Source organism: Hordeum vulgare, chromosome 7H, assembly GCF_904849725.1.
Source record: "Hordeum vulgare subsp. vulgare chromosome 7H, MorexV3_pseudomolecules_assembly, whole genome shotgun sequence".
NCBI classification, from domain to species: Eukaryota; Viridiplantae; Streptophyta; class Magnoliopsida; order Poales; family Poaceae; genus Hordeum; species Hordeum vulgare.
In genome coordinates this window covers 251,346,801-251,370,577 of record NC_058524.1, presented here as the reverse complement: position 1 = coordinate 251,370,577, position 23,777 = coordinate 251,346,801, and positions in this window count along the sequence as shown.

Genomic DNA, 23,777 nt, shown 5'->3' with positions numbered 1-23,777 from the left:
TCACACATGTATTACGGTTTCCGGTTAATACAATTATAGCATGAATAATAGACAATTATCATGAACTAGGAAACATAATAATAACCACTTTATTATTGCCTCTAGGGGATATTTCCAACACCGACAATCCTATCATCTTGGGGTGTCCAATCTTCATCAACACCATCTCCTCTCAAAACTCTAGTTCATCTCTTGTCCTCAATCTTGTATCGGAACCTCATATTGGTACATGGGTGTGACTAGTAGTATCGATTACATCTTGTAGTTGATGCTTTATGGTTTATTTGGTGGAAGATCATATGTTCAGATCCAATATGATATTTAATACCTCTCTGGTCATGAACATGTTTATTTCTTGTGATTAGTTTTGTTCTTGAGGCCACGGGAGAAATCATGTTGCAAGTAGTCATGTGAAGTTGATATTCGTTAGATATTTTGATGATATGAATGTTGTGATTCCCTTAGTGGTGTTATGTCAACGTCGACTACATAACACTTCACCGTCTTTGGGCCTAAGGGAATGCATTGTGCAGTAGTAATTAGAGGGTGGGTTGCGAGAGTGACAGAAACTTAAACCCCAGTCTATGCATTACTCCATAAGGGGCTGATTTGAATACCTATGTTTAATGCTATGGTTAGAATTTATTCTTAATACTTTTCTTGTAGTTGTGGATGCTTGCGGGAGGGTTAATCATAAGTGGGAGGTTTGTTCAAGTAAGAACAGCACCCAAGCACCGGTCCACCCACATATCAAAATATCAAAATACTGAACGTGAATTAACCCAACATGACGAAAGTGACTAGATGACATTCTCGTGTGCCCTCAAGAACGCTTTGCCTATTATAAGAATCTGTTTTGGGCTACCTTGTTTCACCTATTGTTACTATTGTTACTTGTAACTTGTTACAATTATCTTGCTATCAAACTACTTGTTACCGCTATTTTAGTGCTTGCAGAAATTACCTTGCTAAAAACCACTTGTCATTACCTTCCGGTCCTCATTGGGTTCGACACTCTTACTTATTGAAAGGACTATGATTGACCCCTTATACTTGTGGGTCACCAGGTTCCCACACATAAACTCCCATATCCTTGCAATTACATTTTTTGCCATTTGCTTCTTGTTTTCCTCTCCCCGCACTTCACAAAAAACTGCCTTTTATTTTCCTTATTTTTGCTTTTTGTTTTCTTGCCAAAACTCTTGTTTGCATGGTCACTATGTCTTGCATTACTACTCCTCCTTTGTCACCAAATTTTCAAGTCTTGTACTTCAAACAGAGACAAGGAGAAAATTTGAAAGATGCTTGGTATAGGTTGATGGACTCTTATCGTGTTCGCAATTCAAAAGGAGATGCAAAGATTTTTCTCTGCAATTTTTATATAGGATTAACCATGCATCACGCACAACTTCTAGATTTTGTAGCTAAAGGGAATTTTGTTGAGATTGATGCTAATGCTGCTTATGAAATAATAGATAGGATATTGGGGGTTCCGTCACTCAAAAAGGGATTTACTTCTACACAAGAAGGAATTCAAATTTTAGAAAAATTGAGTGATCTACATTTTTTTTTGTTGAATTGCCAAAATCTTATGAACCTCTTAAACATATGAGTGGAGACCTCAATCGCATGAATACTTTTACTACATTGTGTAATAAGCGGTTGGATATTTTGAATTTTAAGATGGTACCTTTTCCTCGGAATATTGGAAAATGTAAAGAGCCATCCGGGTTTGAGAAAGCTCTTACAAAGATAGCAAAAACTAAAGATGACAACACTTGAATCTATGTTTTATGCCTAGCTAAGGGCGTAAAACGATAACGCTTGTTGGGACGCAACCCAATGAATAAAACTTATTTTTCACTTTTGCTTTCTGTTCTTGATTGTTTGCACAATTATGCTACTATTATTATTATGTTTTTCCTGTTTTAATTAGTGCTTGTGCCAAGTAGAGCCTTTGGGATCATGTTGGGTGATAGTTGTTTTGATCTTGTTGGAAACAGAAACTTTTGCGTCCAGTAGTAGAAATTCTAAAAATCACACAAGTGACAAAAGTGTCTGAAGATTTGACACAATATTGATATACAAATTCCCTACGTTGTCCTATTTTTTCAGAATTTTTGGAGTTAAATGAATGTATGAGTAAAATTCGAGTCTTTACATATTGTTCTGTTTTTGATAGATTCTATTTTCTTGTGTTGTGTGCTTATTTTGATGAATCTATGGATTTTATCCTAGGGGTATAAGCCATGATAAAGTTAGAATATAGTAGGTATAATGCAAAAAACAAAATTGGATTGGGTTTTCAATAGTACCTAAAGTAAAGATTGGTTTTCTTTTACTAATGGATCTCATGAAAGTTTTGTTGAGTTTTGTGTGATTAAAGTTTTCAAATTTGGGTGAGATCACGATGGATGAAGGAATAAGGAGTGACAAAAGCCTAAGATTGGGGATTACCCATGGCACCCCAAGGTAATATCCAAAGAGTATCACGCAACTAATCTTGGGGATGCCCGGGAAGGCATCCCCTCTTTATTCTAACAACCATCAGTAATTTTACTTGGAGCTATATTTTTATTCGTCACATGTCATGAGTTTTTCTTGGAGCGTCTTGTGTTATATGAGTCTTTGTTTTCTGTGCTTGTTAGTTTGTCATAATAAACATTGCTAGACACACCTATTTGAGAGAACCAAATTATTCTATGATTGGTTAGAATCTCTCTTTATGCTTCACCTAATTTTTTTTGAGCCATGGAATTGTTGTAGTGCTTCACTTATATCTTTTTTAGCACTGTGGTGCTGATATTTTGAAGAAATTTTCTCTCATGCTTCACTTAGATTATTCTGAGAGTTAGTAGAAATTTTGAAGAAATCCTCTCTTGCTTCACTTATATTATTTTGAGATTTGAAAATTTTAAAGAAACTTGTGCTCTCATTCTTCACTTATATTTGTTTGAGAGCTTATTATTTGCAATGGCAATTTTCTTTAAATGGAATTAGTCACAAAGTGATAAATATCCAGGGGAGATATAATAAAAACATTCATGAAGACCCTTGGATGTTAAACTTGATTATTTGCATTAGTTTTGCGATATGAAGATAGTGATATGTGAGTTATGTTGATGAGTAATTATGCTTTAGTGATAATATTGGTGTTAAGGTTTGTGATTCCCTATGCATGCATAGTCAATAATTATGCTATGAAATTACATCCTACTTGTGTTGCATTATTCGGTGTTGGTTGTGTTTAATGTTTGCTTATGATGGTTTTCATTCCTTGGTTGGGCGCTTCTCAATCTATTTGCTAGCCTTCACTTGTACTAAGAGGGAATACTGCTTGTGCATCCAAATCCTAAAACCCAAAGTTGTGCCAAATGATTCCACCATACCTACCTATATGCGGTATTTCAGCGACGTTCGAACTAAATTTGCAAGTGCCAACTCTAATGTTCAAAATAAACTTCTCTTTTGTGTTCCCGTGCCGCTCATAAAGCGGCGACGGGTGGCTGGTATCTTTCATGTTAAATAGGTTATTATCAATATGAGTGTTTATTCACTTGCCATTGCATGAGAGTTTGGCGGTAATAGGGATACCCGGTCCTGAAATGCAAAGAAAAATTATTTTATGTTGCCAATTAATAAATTCCTTGGAAAGTGTTGGTATGGACAGTACAGTGGATGCGGCTAGCCGTGGAGTGTGAAAGAATGGTGGAAAAAGGAATAAACTTTATTTTTAGTTTGGGAACCGCCTATGATTTGTTTAGCATGGAAGATATTGGGAACTCATGGTCGTTTTCATTGACAGGAATATCATACCATGCAAAATATTTTATCTCTCATTTTTTTCACTTTGAGCTCTCGCATCGCTACAAATCTCTGCTTCCCTCTGTGAAGGGCCTATCTATTTACTTTATGCATTTTTTATTTTGAATTCGAGTCTCCATCTTCTCTTATAAAGCACCAACTCAGGAACATTGTTATCATACTTGAGCATTGGATGTAGCTAATATTTGGGTGTGTTGCATCAATGGATCAATGATGGAGCATGATGGGCTAGGTATAGCGTTCTTTAGTGTTGATATTTTGAAAGAATTGGTTGCTTGTTGATATGCTTGAGTATTGAAGTTTTCATGTCAAATAATAGACTATTTCCTTGCATCATCTACAAGTCCATATGTCCATGATAAAAAGAAAAGAATATGATGAACATGTTAGGCAGCATTCCACATCAAAAAAATTGTTTTTATCATTTACCTACTCGAGGACGAGCATGAATTAAGCTTGGGAATGCTGATACATCTCCAATGTATCTATAAGTTTTTATTGTTCCATGTTATTATATTATCATTCTTGGACATTTTATAGCAACTTTATATCATTTCATGGGACTAACCTATTGACATAGCGCCTGGTGCCAGTTGTTGTTTTTTACTTGTTTTTCCTTTATAGGAAATCAATATCAGATGAAGTCCAAATGCCATGAAACTTTCTGAAGATTTTTTGGTCTAGAAAGAAACTTGAGGAACAAGGAAGCTCGTCAGGGGAGGCCCAGGCGGCCCACTAGGCACCATGGTGCGCCCTCGGCCCCTGGCGCGCCCTGGTGGGTAGTGGGGCCTCGGGCACCTTCTCCACCGCCTCTGAGCTCTATAAATACCCCAATATTCCAGAAACCATTTCACTCGCCGCAAGTTCCAGAAGCCACGACATCCAGTCTAGAGCCTGTTCCAGAGGGGAACGCGGTCACGGAGGGGTTCATCATCCTCATAGGTACTCCTAGGATGATGCGTGAGTAGTTCATATCAGACCTGCGGGTCCATAGGCACTAGCTAGATGGCTTTATCTCTCGTTTTGCTTCTCAATACAATGGTCTCTTGGAGATCTCTTGGATGTAACTCTATCCTTTGTGGTGTGTTCGTTGGGATCCGATGAACTGTGAGTTTATGATCAGATCTATGAAATTATACCCATGCTTGATTATTATGGCCTCGTATTTCTTCTTTTATATTTAGGTTTTTTTTGGCCAATTTGATCTTTGTATCTTGTAATGGGAAGATGTGCTTTGTGATGGGTTCGATCTTGCGGTGCTCAATCTCAGTGATAGAAAGAGACATGACACGCATGTATCGTTGCTATTAAGGATTAAACTATGGGCTCTATTCTGAGATGAATAGATCGTGTCTACATATGTCATCGTTCCTAAAGCATTACTCCATTTCTCCATGAACTTAATACACTAGATGCATGCTCGATAGCGGTCAATGTGTGGAGTAATAGTAGTAGATGCAGGCAGGAGTCGATCTACTTGTGTTGGAAGTGATGCCTATATACACGATCATTGTCTTGTATATCATCATAATTTTTCACTCTTATATCAACTTCCTAACAATAATTTGTCTACCCACCATTTGCTATTTTCTCGAGAGAAGCCACTAGTGAAACCTATGACCCCCGGGTCTATTCTACATCATGTATTTGCAAGATCTATTTTGTTATTCGTGATTCCATTTTATTTGCCCTTTTTCGGATCTATATTATCAAAAACCTAAAAATACCTTGCTGCGTTTTATTTACCATTACTTTATTTGAATCTATCAATCTAAATTTTTACCTCTTTACTTTACCCACGGGGGATTGACAACCCCTACACGCATTTGGTTGCAAGAATTTGTTATTTGTGTGCACGTACTGCTTACATGGTATTGTGGATCTTCCCACTGAATTGATACCTTGGTTTCATAACTGAGGGAAACACTTGTCGTCGTTGTGTTGCATCACCCTTTAAGCTTGGAGGGAAACCAGCGGAAACAGTGAGGAGATGGTGTTTCGCCGGGTTTTTCTACAGCCCCGACTACAAGTTCGCAACAGTGGACACCACCAACGATCTCAAGTTGCTCAAGACATCTGGGTTGTCCTGCCTAAAGCCTGTCAACATCCAAGGTCGGTACATGGTGTGGGCAGCGAGAATAAGAAGTAGTAGGACTCCCCGTTTGACCTCGCGATGGTCATCTTCGATCCCTAATACACAAACGTGTAGGCTGAGTGCGACAAGGACAAGTCTGTCTGGCACAAGGCCTGGGTGAACAAACTGGATGAAGAACACATCAAGTACGCATCCAAGGACATGTACACAAGCTACAATATGTACAAGAGGATCGTTGACATGAGGAAGTGCCTCCTTCCTACAAACGACGAGGGTTAGCCACAAGGAGAGGAGTGGGGGCAACCGTCATCAGAAGAACAATAAGATTTGGTGACCGCCTACTTCTTGTAAATTTTATATTGAGGAATGAACATGTGTTGTGTAGTCACTTATGTAATTGGATGTTGAAGTTGGTAATGCAAAAATAATGTTGGTGTTGTGTAGATAGAGCATACATGTTGTGTGAACAGAGCAAATCACATCCCTTACAATTGTTTGGCAGAAATTGTCTGCCCACGACACACACAACTTTTCTCGATGAATCGTTTGGGTTATTATTGGTATTCCCACATGCACTAAACTATGAAACTCGTCGGCGATGATTTCATCAATTGCTGACAATTGTATACCAGCAAGCGTTTTCCCACAACACACACAGGTTATTAGCACCAATCATATGTGTTATTTTTGGTGTTCGCACACGATTACGATTACTCACTTGTTTGTTGTATATCACACACATCTTGTTATGCTGAATCATTTGTGTTCTGTTGTATCATTGCACACTGTTGTGAACTATGTGTTGTCTATCACACACATCTGGATCTCTGTAACCATTTGTATAAATTTAGCTAATCAGAAACAGCTCGTAGAACTATATACCACAAATCATACATGTAAGTCTTCTTTGAATCATATTTGATGGGTCCGCCATTGCACATATTTCATGTTATTGGCGATGGAGCTTGAACTATACAGTTTTTGATTCATGCATGGCACACACTTTCGTCGAAGGGTCTCTAATTGATATGTCATCTTTGGACCATCCTGTAGTAGTGATACTTGCGGAGAGATTCGCCGTCTCTTAGGGTGGGGCCACATGCATAGCACTTGGCTCACCAGGGAGCTTATGTCCCCCATGGTACACACCAATGAATTGGTTGGACAGGTCTACCCATGAGGATATGGAGTTCTCTTCCAAGTTCATCAGCTAACTTCCCACATTGGGCTTGAGCGCCAATGAGAAGTAGTTGGCGAAGAAGTTTTAATCTCATCCCCCCACAGCCTGCATCACAATGGTGTACATGCCAAAGAACTCTGATGGGATGATCTTGTCATTATACTTGTCTTACATGCCTGGCTTGAAGGTTTTGGAGGAGGGCCAGTGAACTTGCCGCAACTCGCGAGTGAATGTTAGGCAACCCACCGATACTTGTGATCTGCATTGGGTTTTCCATGAAGAGGAATGGGTTATCGCAGCACAATGTGGGTAAATATTTTCCTCAGTTATGAAAGCAAGGTTTATCGAACTAATAGGAATATCAACCACAATCATCTTCAGCGGTTGCACACAAAAGAACAAAAAACATGCACCCAACGCGGGGAAGAGGGTTGTCAATCCTATTGTTCTTGTTATTCGCAAGCGAGTGAGGTGTGTAGATAATTGTAGATAGCAAGATAAAATAAAAACAAGTAGATGGAAGCAAGGTATTGAAAGTTTTTTATATATGTTGTGAATAGACCCGGGGTCCATAGTTTTCCCTGATGGCATCTCTCATGAAAAATACCATACGATGGGTAAACAAATTACTATTGGGCATTTGACAGAAAAGCGGATAGTTGTGCGATATTCATAGCAATGATCATGTGTATGTAGGCATCACGTCCATAATAAAATAGGCCGACTCCTGCCTGCACATATTACTATTACTCCACTCATCGACCGATATCCGGCATGCATCTAGAGTATTAAGTCAAACAGAGTAATGCATGGAGAACAATGACATGATGTAGACAAAGTAAACTCAAGCAATATGAATAAACCCAATCATTTTATCCTTAGTAGCAGAAACACAAAGATGTACTTTGTCCCCTTCTATCACCAAGGTATAGAAATTCACCAAGTTGAACATACTACAACACACCTCTCTCATCGAAGAAATATCAATCAAGTTGGCCAAACTATTTCTATAGATCGGAGAGAATTACGAAGCTATCATAATCATGCACATAAGAATCATATAACTATTCATAGGAGACTCAAATATTTATCATGAATAATCTGAAGATAAACCAACAATTCATCAGATCCCAACAAACGCACCATACAAAAGGAATCACATCATGTTGATCAAAGCGAAGATGTGATGATCATTTTATTGAAGATCAAGAGAGAGTGAGAGAGAGAGAGAGAGAGATTTACATCTAGGTACTTGTTATGGACCCATAGGTCTATGGTGAACTACTCACACATCACCATGAGAGGCAGCAAGGTTGGTGAAGAGGCCCTTCGTGATCGATACCCACTCTGACAGGGTGCGGGAACGGAGCTCCAGATGGCCTCTTGTCGAAACAAAGACTTGTTGCAGCATAAAAAGTGTTTTGGGACTCCTTCTGATGTTTTTAGGGTATAAGAGAATTTATAAGCCAGAGAACGGACTCGGGACGTCCTCGAGGGGACCACAAGCCAACACGGTGCGACCCCCCCCCCCGACCATGTCGTGTTGGCTTGTGGGGCCCTCGTGTGGCCCCCATCCTTCCTTCGATGCTTGTTCTCTTCTATTCGTCCAGAAAAAAACACCAAAAAGTGAAAAACATACAGAAAACAACAACTAACACTCGGCACTGGGTCAATAGGTTAGTGCTCAAAAATAATAGAAATTGGTAAATAAATGCCCTAAAAGTATTCTAAAATGATAATATATCAGCATGGAACAATAAAAAATTATAGATACATTGGAGACGTATCAAGCATCCCCAAGCTTAATTCTTGCTCGTCCTCGAGTAGGTAAATGACAAAAACATAATTTTTGATGTGACATGTTATCCATGATGTAACCTTATGCATGTATGCTCACTGAGAAACGATGAATTAACAAATATTAACACATCAATACTTATAGGTATAAGCATCAAAATCATTAATCTCTCATAGTATACGATCCTCAAAGATTGTTTTACCCCATTCATCTTATTATATTAGCAAGGCATGGCTCCATCTTCACCACACTAATACAAATGTCAAGTACCACAGTGTCCAAGTCAGGCAATTAGATCGTACTTTTTCAATATGCATCAACCTTTTATTCTTCACGCAATACATGAGCGTGAACCATTGGACATAGCATAAAGGTGGAATAGAATATGGTGGTAGGTTTGAAATGGTAAAAAGTGGGGAAGATAGTCTCACATCAACTAGGCGTACCAACGGGCTATGGAGATGCCCATCGGTAGATATCGATGCAAGGAGTAGGGATTGCCATGCAAACGATGCACTAGAGCTATAAGTGTACAAAAGATCCACTCAAGCTAAGTGGGGTGTGCATCCAACTTGCTTGGTCATGAAGACCTTGGGCATTTGAGGAAGCACGTCATCGAAATATAGAAGCCAAGTTTATGAAAAAGTGATTCCCACTAGCATATGAATGATAAAACATGAGATTCTCTATATGAAGAATAAGGTGTCGCTTTGAGGCACAAGTGTGGTAAAGGATAGTAGCAAAGTCGCTTCTCTCTTTTTCTATCATTCATTTTTTTTCTTTTTCTCTTCTCATCATTTTATCATATGGTGGGCTCATTTGGTCTCCCCCATTTTTATTTCCTCACTAGGACAATGCTCTAATAATGATGATCGACACACTTTTATTTACTTACAACTCAATATGAAAACTAATAGGATGATATGACTCTGTATGAATGCTCCTGGCAATGTATGAGGATGTGCAAAGATCTAGCGTGACATGTATAAAAAATATGATGAACAATGGCTTTGCCAGAAATACTATGTCAGCTCTATATGATCATGCAAAGCATTATGATGATGAATGAACTAGTCATGTGAAGTGACGATGGCATTTGCATGGCAATATATCTCTAAATGGACATGTAAATGCCATGATAGGTAGGTATGGTGGCTGTTTTGAGGAGGATACAAAAAGGCTTATATGCAACAGAGCGCGTCATGTCACACGGTTTGGATGCATCGGCGAAAGATGCACCGATATTCAAGGTGAGAATTGGCGATGCACGATACCAAAGAGGCTAGCAAATATGAGGAGGTGAGATTGCGTATGTCCATGGTGTAACATTAGTCATGAAGCACTCATGTACTTATTGCAAGTTTTATTATTTTTATCACAAATCAAAGTACTACTCGCATTCCCCGAGGGAGAGGGTTGGTAGGAATTAACCATAGTGCGACTCCGACTCAAAACAACACTAGGATTTCAATGAGGAATAGAAATGCTCACACATCATCATCATTCCCTTTTAATTTTTTATATGAACAAGAAGTTTAACATCTCTTAATATCGACACCCCTCTGAATTCATAATAATCCACCCAAACCTTTTTCATATCACCACATCAATATCATTAACCCATAATTTCTCTATATGTGCTACATGATGGTTTTAATTATCACTCATTGAACACCCATTATTTTTTATCTAGTCGTATGACCCATGCAAATTACTGTCACTATTTATATAACTCTCAAAAAAATATAAGTTAAGAAAGAGAGCACAATATTTCTATAAAATCTACATGCCATCGTGCTCAAAAAGATATAAGTGAAGTACTAGAGCAACTGCTAAGCTCAAAAGATATAAGTGAAGCACATGGAGTATTCTAAAAAATTGTGATGATGTTGTATCTCTCTAAAATAGGTGTGTCCAGCAAACAATGATTGTGGAAACTGGAAGTAAAAGAAAACAAAAGCAAACGACGCTCCAAGCAAAACTCATATCATGTGATGAATAAAAATGTAGCTCCAAGTGACATACCGATGGATTGAGCCGAAAAGAGGGATGCCTTCCCGGGCATACCCAAACTTAGACACTTGAGTGTTCCTAGAATATTACCTTGGGATGCCTTGGGCATCCCCAAGCTTAGGATTTTTCTGCTCCTCAATCCTTTGTCCATTAGGATAATATCCAAAACTTGAAAACTTCAATCACATAAAACTCAACAAAACTTCATGAGATCTGTTAGTATAAGCAACATATCAAATACTTTCACGTGTTGTTATAAGTTGATTCTTATTTTATTTTATTGTAAGGTAATTTATTCTAAATTATCCATGACTTATACCCCCCTAAACAATCCATAGCATTATCAAAACAAGCAAAGTATGCAAGCAAAAACAAAATCCAACTGAAACAAAATTGTCCGTAATAATCTATAATGAAACTATACTTATGTAACTCCAAAAATTCTGAACAATTGGAATGACCTGATGAATTTTTATATCAATTATCTGTAAAAATTCAGCTTAAAAAGAGGTTCTAGTAAAATTAGAGAAATTTTGCACTAGACGTCAAAGTTTTTGTTTTTGCACCATATTAATTCTACTCATCATACAAATCACCCCAAAGGCTTTACTAGGAACAAACACTGATTAAAACATAAAAACACAATTATTATATAGGAAATAATCATATTATAACAAAAAAAGTAAAATACAAAAATAAATATAACTATTGGGTTGCTTCCCAACAAGCGCTATTGTTTTACGCCCCTAGATAGGCATATTGCATAGTTTTAAGTGTTGTCATCTTTGACACTCCACCAATAAGTGGCTCTCATGATTGATTCATAAGGTGATCTAATTATAGGGAAGTGTTTCATTCCTTTCTTTAATGGGAATTGTAACCTTATGTTTCCCTCTTTCATGTCAATGATTGCACCTATAGTTCGTAGGAAGGGCCTTCCTAGTATAATTGGGCAAGTAGGGTTGCAATCAATATCAAGCACACTGAAATCTACAAACATATAATTTTTATTTGCAATTATCAGCACATAATTTATTCTACCTAAGGGTTTCTTAATGGTGGAATCCGCAAGATGCAAGTTTAGGGAACATTCTTCAATATTAGTGAGACCAAGTACATCACATAAAGATTTGGGTAGAGTTGAAACGCTAGCACCAAGGTCACACAAAGCATTGCATTCATATTTATTTATCCTAATTTTTCATAGTAGGTTCCCACTCGTCATGCAACTTTCCAGGAATAGAAACTTCAAGCTCAAGTTTCTCATCATAAGCTTTCAACGTAGCTTCCAATATATGTTGAGTTAAAACTTTGTTTTGTTCATAAGCATTGGGTGAGCTAATAATGGATTGCAGGAAGGAAATATATTCTACTAAAGATAAATTATCATAATTAAAGTCCTTGTAATCCAAAATAGTGGGCACATCAGTAGTTAAAGTTTTGACCTCTCCAAACCCACTTTTTCAGTTTGAACATTAAAATCATCACCCTCCAAGCAAATGGAGGCTCCTTTACTAGAGTTGACTCATCTCCAGTCCCTTTATCATTAATATTCAAATAAGTAAACAAATATTCAATAGGACAAGTACCAATCATTTTAAGATCTTCATCATGATTTGTAATGGGGAAAGATTCTGGTTTAGTAGCCATCCTATTTACTAGAGTGGTTTGCTTATCGAAGATTTTTCCTAATAACTCTTCACTGTGAGCAACTTGTGATTGGAGGCTAGAGGTTTCTTTATTAATTTCATCAAGTTGTTTACTAATAGAATCTAACAAAGTTGAATGTTCCTTTACTTCAAAAGCAGAGATTTATTGTGCTCATATTGCGAAGTCATGAAAATATTCATGGAACCTTCTATTTCTGACATCCTTTGGTAGTAAGAGATAGTGTAGAATCTATCTCGAGACATGGTGACCAAGCCAGCAAAGTGACAAGCAAGACAAGGAAACTAGAGGGTGAAGATGAAATCTAGTGACAAGCTAAACAAGTGAATGTAAATATTTTTGTATATTTTTTAAGAGATAAACTAAATATACTAGAAAATAAAAAGGAGAACAAGTGAATGAAAATTTGTGTAGAGTTACTTGGTAGTTGGTGATCATATCCCATGGCAACAGCGCCAGAAAAACTTCCTAATACTTGTGATCTGTGTTGGGTTTTCCGTGAAGAGGAACGGGTTATTGCAGTACAATGTGGGAAATTTTTTCCCTCAGTTATGAAACCAAGGATTATCGAACCAATAGGAATATCGACCACAACCGCCTTCAGCGGATGCACACAAAAGAACAAACAACTTGCACCCAACGCGGGCAAGAGGGTTGTCAATCCTCTTGTTCTTGTTATTTGCAAGCAAGTGAGGTGTGTAGATAATTGAAGGTAGCAGGATAAAATAAAAACTAGTAAATGACAACAAGTATTGAAGGTTTTTTTTATATATCTTGTGAATAGACCCGGGGGCCATAGTTTCCCTAATGGCATCTCTCATGAAAAATAGCATACGATGGGTAAACAAGTTACTGTTGGGCAATTGATAGAAGACCGGATAATTATGCGATATTCCTCGCAATGGTCATGTGTATATAAGAATAACGTCCATAAACAAATAGGCCAACTCCTGCATGCACCTATTACTATTACTCCACTCATCGACCACTATCCAGCATGCATCTAGAGTATTAAGTAAAACCGAGTAATGCATGGAGAACAATTACATGATGTAGACAAAGTAAACTCAAGCAATATTCATAAACCTGAAAGCACAATTGCTTCCTAGGGTGATTTTGATAATTGATCACAACATATGCATCATTGACTAATATGTTTTCCAAGTATATTTCAGAGAAGTTCAAAAGATGGTATGGCTACAGGATTATGTGGAGATGCCCCTTGATGCAAGAAAGGAATAATACTGGCTCAAGCTTCAAGCTAGAAGACTCTTCATTTTATATTTGCGAGAAATCACTTTTGAGTCCATAGGAAGGCTAGTACTATTAAAAGGGGGTGAGGTAGTAAAATTAACTAATTGATCAAAATGCTCAAACTTAGCCACCAAAATACTCAGTCATTTTTCACATATCCACTCTGTCAAATTCCATATACACAAATTCGGTGTCACCAACTTTCACATATCGGACCCACCAAGTTTAACCTTAGACAAAAACCCAAGCTATTCCCACCAAATCGGTGCAACCGAATCTACATCGGTGCTACCGAGTTTGGGTGACCAACTTTCGGGTGCCTCGGTATGCAAAATCGACATTTCCGAGTTTGAGTATCGGTGCCATCGAGTTTGGGCCATCTGACCATTAGCCACCTTTTCGGTGCCACCGGGTTTCATATATCGGTCTCACCGAGATTCAAAAGTTGCTACCTCTGTGCTAATCGGTACCACCGAGTTTTTCACTTCGTTGTCACCGAGTGTGCCACTTTGTGTGTAACAGTTGGATTTTGTGTGCTGCTTATATATACCCCTTTGCCCACCTCTCATTCGTGGGAGAAGCACTCAGAACACACACTTCATTGCCAGATCCATTTTGTGAGAGAGAACCACCTACTCATGTGTTGAGACCAAGATATTCCAATCCAATCATTTGAAACTTGATCTCTAGCCTCCCCAAACAATTTTCCACCAAATCAAACTCTCCTACCCATGCATATTCTGTGAGAGAGTGATTTTGTGTTGAGGAGACTATCTTTAGAAGCACAAGATCAAGGAGTCTAGTGATCTACCACGTCTATTACCTTTTGGAGGGTGGTGCCTCCTAGATTGGTTAAGTGTTGCTTGGGAGCCTCCTACTTCGTGTTGTGGAGTTGAACCAAGATGTTTGTAAGGGCAAGGAGATCGCCTACTTCATGTAGATCTACCGTGAGTAAGTCTAGTCCTTCGTGGGCAGAAGCTATGGTGGAGTAGACAAGGTCACTTCTTTGTGGACCCTCCGTGGGTGGAGCCCTCCGTGGACTCTCGCGGACGTTACCCTTCATGGGTTGAAGTCTCCACTAACATGGACATATGATAACACCACCTATCGGAACCATGCCAAAAATCGCCGTGTCAACCTCATGTGTTTGATCTTCCTACCTTACTCCTCTACTTTACACTTGCATGTTTTACATCCCTGTAGCGACCCGACTCAACGAGTCAAGCCTCTGGTGTTTCTGTACCATCCCAAGATCATGCTGGTACACACACAATACATAATGTATATATTCAAGAGTGCAATCACACAACTTTATTAATCGAAATCTCATAAAGAGTACTTTATTACAATAAAGGAGTACCATAAAGTGGCTGAAGGCCAAACTCATGAGATTATCTAACGAAGACTAAGCGGAAGCATCAGGTAGACGAGTCCATCCGACTCCAAGGGCATGTCGCTGAGCGTAGAACCGTAGCCTCACTCCTGGTCGGAAAAGTACTCTGCAACATGATACGTTGCAGCCGTGTAGGTCAGCATATTGAATATGCTGGCAAATCATCAAGAGAGGGGGTAAAATAATAATCACTATCTCTACATGCATATTTGGCCGGTGGAGCTAAGTTTTGCATAAAGCCAGTTTTATCCTACAACAAAAGGGTTTGAAAGCAACTCGAGTCCAGTTCCTCCTCGAGGTATGCAACTCGAGTCTTCATCTTCTTGATCCGCTCCAGAAAATCCTTCACTTCCAGCTCATGCTCATAGTGGGCTTCCCGGGCTGCATCTTCAAGTTCAAGCTCGCGGAGTGACAGTTGCTTGATCTTCCTGGCGTCCTTGATCGCGTGATACTCCAGAGTTCCGCTGTGCTTCTCCAAGGTCTGGGCATAAGACAAGAGAGCGTCATTGGTCTTGCTTGAGATGATGTCTCCGTCTTCATTTCTCTGGGATACAGCGAACAGGTCTGGAGAAATAGGGCAGCCTTTGTATTCATCCTTGATACGTCCGAGTGCACAATGAATCGCCATGTCCCTTCCGAGAATCCAGTTGGGTGCGATGAACTTGAAATCCATCGGCTCAGTGTGCGGCTCGAATGTCCTTCCGGGAATATGCACCTCGATCCTGTAGCGTGAATCCTCCGGGTAAGACGAAGTTGGCTTCCCTGTGATAGTCGGCAGAGAAATCCTCAAATCCTTGGTGATCTGCACCAGCTCTTTTCCGAATGGCATAGTGGTGTCGGGCTGGCAAAACTCCGTGAACTTAAGAGGGACGAAGGTGGCCATCTAAACATTGGAAAATCGGAGAGAAGTCAGAAATGATCAGAAGAGGAAATAGAAGATTAAGAGAAAATAGTTTTCTTCCTAAGGCTTTTCCAATCCTAGAGGTTACGTCCTAAGGTCAGCGTGTGCTCTGAATACCATTTCTGTAGCGACCCGACTCAACGAGTCAAGCCTCTGGTGTTTCTGTACCATCCCAAGATCATGCTGGTACACACACAGTACATAATGTATATATTCAAGAGTGCAATCACACAGCTTTATTAATCGAAATCTCATAAAGAGTACTTTATTACAATAAAGGAGTACCATAAAGTGGCTGAAGGCCAAACTCATGAGATTATCTAACGAAGACTAAGCGGAAGCATCAGGTAGACGAGTCCATCCGACTCCAAGGGCATGTCGCTGAGCGTAGAACCGTAGCCTCACTCCTGGTCGGAAAAGTACTCTACAACATGATACGTTGCAGCCGTGTAGGTCAGCATATTGAATATGCTGGCAAATCATCAAGAGAGGGGGTAAAATAATAATCACTATCTCTACATGCATATTTGGCCGGTGGAGCTAAGTTTTGCATAAAGCCAGTTTTATCCTACAACAAAAGGGTTTGAAAGCAAAATTTACTACGATGTTTGTTGTTAACGAGATGGTTCCGCCAACCAGTTCTCGTACCCGAATAGTTGTTAACACCCACATCATTATTAAGTTGTGTCGAGAGTTCAGGGGAAATTCAATGCCTTCGGCTCAAGTTGTCCATGACCGTGGACACGGCTAATCGATTAGGTTGAGTACTCTGCAGAGTTTTGCACACGTTCCCCACAAGATTTGATCGCCTCCGGGTTTGTCCTCGCACTTCAGGGTGTTTGAAGACCGGATGATCAAAACATGGTCTTTCAACGGGTCCCTCTGAATCCCTGTCGGTGCCCATCCATTCCTACCGTTCGTCTACATCTGCTAGCACCGCCTGTCCAGAGTCACCGCGTTGTCCAACCAAGCCAGAGCCCATAATGACTTGTGGCTGTGCAGGTAAGCCTTGAGTCTTGAAGTCTCCGTCCTTCCCTTTGAGCCTGGGTGAAGCTTTCCGCAGGATGACATGGCCTCTCCAGCATCCCGGGCATCCACTGGGTTCTCCAGGGAGCCGATCAACCGTCCTTCACCCAGAGTTGCATTGCGTCCAAGGTCTTGAAAATCTTGTCTTAGTCCGGTCTTGGTTATTATATCAACCTCGCATCACTCGTGGATTACACTCAACCGATAACCCGTCTACTTAAGCATAGCAACTATAACATTGTCGTCCCGGGGCCAAGTATCGGGGTTGTTGTGTTCCTACCACATGATACTACAACTATGACTAAAGTTTCCAAGTACCTAGGCAGCATGCAAATAGGGCAAAGAAGGTGATCTACTATGCATTGAAAACATAGGTAAAATAACATGATCAAAGATGACTTGCCTTGATGATAGTTGTCCTGCTCGAGCGTCTCTAAGTAACACGCTTCGCACTCCGGATGATCTACCGATACAAACACAAAGCACACCATAAGCAATTCAATCATGCCACGAGTAAAAATAACATCACATGCAATGATTGGCAAACGACTACGCAAAAGAATTTTATCGCGCGTCGGTAGGACAGAAACTTGTTTCTGTTTAAAACACTAGTAAAAATACTTGGAAAATTCTGAAACTTCTACTACAGTAAGGTTTCATCACTAGAAAACAGTAGCAAAAAGAATCAACTCAATATCATTTTTCAAACTCCTGGAATAGGCAAAACATTGTTTAAACTAAATCTGCTCTAACTTATATTTAAAAATTCCCAACACAGAAAAATTATATATTTTTAAAAACTACAGGAAATTTGTGATCTACTGGAAAAAGAATGAATGTCATTGGACGTAGGGATAAAACGTTGTGATCAAAACAAGATTGAAAGTTTCTGTTTTCGAAATCTGGACAGAAAATTACAAAACTGCTAGTGCTAAAGAGAGGCACACGTGGCAAGTTCTATTGGCTGTAGTGGCTGTGTGTTTTCTTGGTTTGGAGCAAACGTCCCATGGCTTGCAAAACCACTGGCTAAATCTTAAGTGACCAAAAGAACCGTTGGTTTTCTGGACTAAACCGAAGGGGTATAGGTGATCTAATCCTAGCCATTGCATGGTGTTGCATGGGATCTAAGGGCCGAGATTGAGTGCATGTAAATAGAGAGAGAGAGATGGATAGCTACCTGCTGGCTGTAGCTTGCACCGGCAAGAAAGGAGATGACCGGCGAGGAAGGAGGGAGTAGCTCCGGGCGGTGGGGCGTCGGGCGGCGGCGGTGAGGTTCCTCCTCCGCGGGGAAGAGGCGGCGGTGGAGAGAGAGTTCGGGGAGGGCTCCTCCTCCGGGCGAGGCCGAGGTGCAGCAGTTTTCGGGCTGCTGCCGCTGCTCGCGGCGGCGGCTAGGGCGGCGGTGGGGTGAGGCGCCGGCGGCGGCTTGTGGAGGCGGCGGTGGAGACGGCGGCTAGGGTTGGGGAGAGGTGACGGTTGGGGGGGGGTTATATAGGCTTAGGGGAGGAGAGTAGAAAGGAAGGAGAGGGAGAACTTTGGGAAGGAGATCACGGGAGAGAAAATAGGAAAGAGAGGGAGAGGTGGCGGTGGAGACAAAAGGAAAAGGAGGGAGGAGAAATAGGAAAGAGAGAATAAGGAAAGGGGAGGGAGGAGAACGTGGGGAGGGAGTTGCATGCATGGAAGGTGCATGCGTGCATGCATGGGGGCGGCTGGGCTGAGCCCTTGTGGCTCGGCCTGGCAGTGTTCTATATTTTTTTTAAACAAACTAACAGCAGCAAAAAAGAAAAGAAAGAAAACCAAAACAGTAAATATATATATATATATATATATATATATATATATATATATATATATTCCTAGCTAACAAAAAGTAGGAACTAATATACATATATGCACTAGAACTTAGGAGAAAACAAAATAACATATACAACTAATATATATATATAATATATATATAGGAATCCTAGTTCCACCTAATGCAACTTTTTTAAAAAAAGTTTTATGCACTAGGTCACACAACGCATCGAAAAACTCAACAAAAAAAGTACTTCGGAGTTTAGAAAATTTGCAAAACCAAATGGTGACTTTAAAATAAAAATTCGAAACGTTATGCACTTTAATTCGACGGGGGGAGAAGTCATATTATCTCCACTCCAATAAATTGCCCGCAGTCACATAACGATAAAAAAAAATTCAGAGGAACGCAATGATGCATAAAATATGGAATGCAAATGAATGATCTATTAACATCTGAATTTACGAAAATTGGGATGTTACAATCCCGCTGCTATACTCTTAGAACTGCATGTGTAGGGTGAAGTTGACTTGTTGTAACTTCCATAGCTGCCTCTCAACTAAAATTGGGAAAAGGCAAAAACATTATCTTGTCAAGTAGTCTAATCACCCCCTCTAGACATACTTTCGATCCTACAAAACCCTATCATTTTATCCTTCGTGTCAGCAACACAAAGATGCATCTTGTACCTTTCTATCACTGGGATATAGAAATTTGCCAGGTCGAAACTACTACAACACACGTCTCTAATCGAAGAAGTATCAACCTAGTTGGCAAAACTATTTCAATAGATCGGAGAGAATTATGAAGCTATCATAATCATGCACATAAGAATCACATAACTATTAATAGTAGACCCAAATATTTATCATGAATAATCTGAACATAAACCCACAATTCATCGGATCCCAATAAACGCTCCGCACAAAAGGAATTACATCATGTGGATCAAAGTGAAGATGCGATGATCACTATATTGAAGATCAAGAGAGAAAGATTCACATCTAGGTGTTGGCTATGGACCCATAGGTCTGTGGTGAACTACTCACACATTACCGTGATGGCAGCAAGGTTGACAAAGAGGCCCTAAGTGATCGATCCCCCTCCGACAGGGTGGCAGAACGAAGCTCCAGATGGCCTCTTGTCGGAATAGAGACCTGCAGCGGCGTAAAAAGTGTTGCATGACTCCTTCTGATGTTTTAGGGTATAAGAGAATTTATAAGGCACAGAACGAAGTCGGGAGGGCCTCGAGGGGCCCACAAGCAAACAGGGCGCGACCCCCCCCCCCCACCCTGACCATGTTGTGTTGGCTTGTGGGGCCCTCGTGTGGCAGTGAGCCTTCCTTCGATGCTTGTTGCTCTTCTTTTGGTCCAGAAAAATCACCAAAAAGTTTCAGGTCAGCTGGACTTCGTTTGGTATGAAAAACCTGAAAAGTGAAAAACATGCAGAAAACAACAAGTAGCACTGATCACTCGGTCAATTGGTTAGTGCTCAAAAATAATATAAATTGGTAAATAAATACCCCCAAATTATTTTAGAATGATAATATATCAGCATGGAACAATAAAAAATTATAGATATGTTGGAGACGTATCACCCACCTTGTACGGTAAGCTTCTAGGTATCCCTGACACAGGCTCATCAGCATCTCGCCGAGCACAGACATTTAATCAACGGCATGCTTCCCAGTGTCGCTCGATTGTCATGCCGTCTTCCTTAACCTGCTGGTCTTGCAAGACTTGGCGTTGATCCTGGCGACTACGCGGGTCCGACGACGCCATGGATGCTTAATCCCATGCATCGGTTCATTGAGCTTCCCACCCTGCTATGAAGGAGATTGCACCATTGGCGCACCTCCTCCGATACTCTCGTCAGCTAGTCTTGCTGGCGCCTTGGCTTGTTGTTGTGAAGGCCCCGCCTGGTCTTACTTGACGATGTTGGCAAAGTTGAGGATGCTTTGGATAGTAGCACTCCAATCTTCTATCTTCTCCAGCGCGGGAGGGAAGTCCAACAACAATTGGGCTCGTGCCAAATCTTCTGTTGTCGTATTTGGCATGGTATGGTGCGAAGAACAGGTGGTGCTCTTACTCCTGACAGAGTCAGAAGGAGCTCCATCCTGCTCCTGCAGCCTGGCCAATCTTGGCTGACAGATGGGCATGGAGGCCGCACATGAGCATCTTGAGAACGATGTTGAGGGTCTCGTTCTAGACTTTGACCGAAGTCGTGGGCGTCTTGAGGAAGCTTGTTGCAGCCGTCTTGTGATGGATTCAACGTGTGCTTCACCGCCATCTTGGTGTTTCCCTTGGATTTCACGGGGTCTAGGTCTTGGCTTGTGGTGCTCCGTACAATGTTGGTGTGGTGGCTGCACTTGCTAGAGCGTTGGTGATGTTGTTACCCTCCTTCTCCATCCCTAGTAGTTGGCAGGGTTGGTATCTTGGATGTAGGCAGTGCCATCGACGTTCCATTGGCCTTGTTGGATGCCATGAGCGACGACATGGATAATGAAGTAGATGCGCAGACTGCCAATTCACGTTCGCGCACACGATCCCCCTACCTGACGCGCCAAAGATGTCGAGGTACGACAATCTATGGGACCAACAAAGGCCTCTTTGCGGTTCGACTGTGGAGATTGGCGTGTACAAAGAGCAGAGTCAGCAATCAACACAAATTGTTTACACAGGTTCGGACCACCATGAGATGTAAAACCCTAGGTCCTGCTTTAGTGGATTGATTGTATGTAGTTTAGGTTACAAGGAGCACAGCTTACCCGCAAGGGTGCGGGGGGAGTGCAACTACAACATGCAAATGATCAAAGTGTCGACCAGCCCTCGTCCTCCTTTTATAGACTAAGGGGTTACCACAGTGGCAAAACCATCTTTAAATTGGGTAAATAGTGGCTAGAGTGCCAATACCTAATTCTGATGGGTTAGGACAAATGCACTAAATGCGTCGTTGTAGGATCAAAAGTATGTCTAGAGGGGGTGATTAGACTACTTGACACGATAATTTTTTTGCCTTTTCCCAATTTTACTTGAGAGGCAACTACGGTAGTTATAACAAGTCAAGTACACCTATACATGTAGTTCTAATAGTATCGCAACGGAAAGTAAACATGCAAGTGTAAAGTAGAGGAGTAAGGTAGGGAGATCAACGTATGAGGTTGACACGGCGATTTTTGGCATGGTTCCGATAGGTGTCACTATCGTACATCCATGTTAGTGGAGACTTCAACACATGGAAGGTAACGGCTGCGAGAGTCCACGGAGGGCTCCACACACGGAGGACCCAAAAAGAAGCGTCCTTGTCTATCCCACCACGGCTTTTGTCCACGGAGGACTAGCCTTACTCACAGTAGATCTTCATGAAGTAGGCGATCTCCTTGCCCTTACAAACATCTTGGTTCAACTCCACAACACGAAGTAGGAGGCTCCCAAGCGACACCTAACCAATCTAGGAGGCACCACCCTCCGAAAGGTAATAGATCGGGTAGATCAATGAACTACTTTCTCTTGTGCTTCTAAAGATAGTCTCCTCAACACAAATCTCTCTCTCATAGAATATGCATGGGTAGGAGAGGTTGATTTGGTGGAAAGCAGTTTGGGGAGGCTAGAGATCAAGATTCAAATGATTGGATTGGAATATCTTGGTCGCAACAAATGAGTAGGTGGTTCTCTCTCAGAAAATGGATCTGGAAATGAAGTGTGAGTTCTGAGTGCTTCTCGCACAATGAGAGGGGTTAAGGGGTATATATAGGCAGGAGCCAAAATCCAACTGTTACACGGAAAAGTGCAAACTCGGTGACACCAAAGTGGACAACTCGGTGGTACCGACTACTGCTAAAAGTGTGAACTTTGAATCTAGGTGAGATCGATATATAGAACTCGGTGGCACCGAAAAGGTGGCTAACGGTCAGATGGAGAAACTCGGTGGCACCGATACTCAAACTCGGAAATTCCGATTTTGTGTATCTTGGTAACAGAATGTTGGTCACACTGAACTCGGTAGCACCGATGCAGTTTCAGTTGCATCGATTTTGTGGGAATGGCTAGGGTTATGTCTTAGGTTCAAACTCGGTGTGTGTGATGTGGCAATGTTGGTTACACCGAATTTGTGTATGTGGAACTTGACAGAGTGGATATGTGGGAAAAATGACTGAGTGTTTTGGTGGCTAACTTTGACCATTTGAGCATTCAGTTCATTTTACTACCTCACCCCCTTTTAATAGTATTGGCTTTCCTATGGACTCAAATGTGATTTCTCACAAATATAAAATGAAGAGTCTTCTAGATTGAAGCTTGAGCCAATATTATTCCTTTCTAGCATCCAGAGGCATCTCCACATAAACCTTAAGCCATAGCTTCTTTTGAACTTTTTTGAAATATACTTGGAAAACACATTAGTCCAATGATGCATATGTTCTAATCAATTATCAAAACCACCCTAGGGAGCAATTGTGCTTTCAATCTCCCCCTTTTTGGTAATTGATGGCAACATATAGATCAAAGCTTCAACAAAAGATATAATCAATGATTAGCATCGACACTTTGAGACGTATGTGAAAAGCAAGAGCTCCCCCTAAATTTGTGCATTATTTAAAATTTGCGTTTGAATGCAAATGCACAATCGATTAGGATCATGGGTTACTCTTCCATGTTACATACATCTTGGTGGTGCATATAAAGAATAGCAATGCACATGACACCAACAATATAAGTGAATGATCATCACAAGGATAGCTAAAAGATAATATAGTAGCATCATACAGGATAAATCATATGATCACACACACAAATAGGATAAAGTCATCCAAAAACCAAAGTTTTTTAAAACCA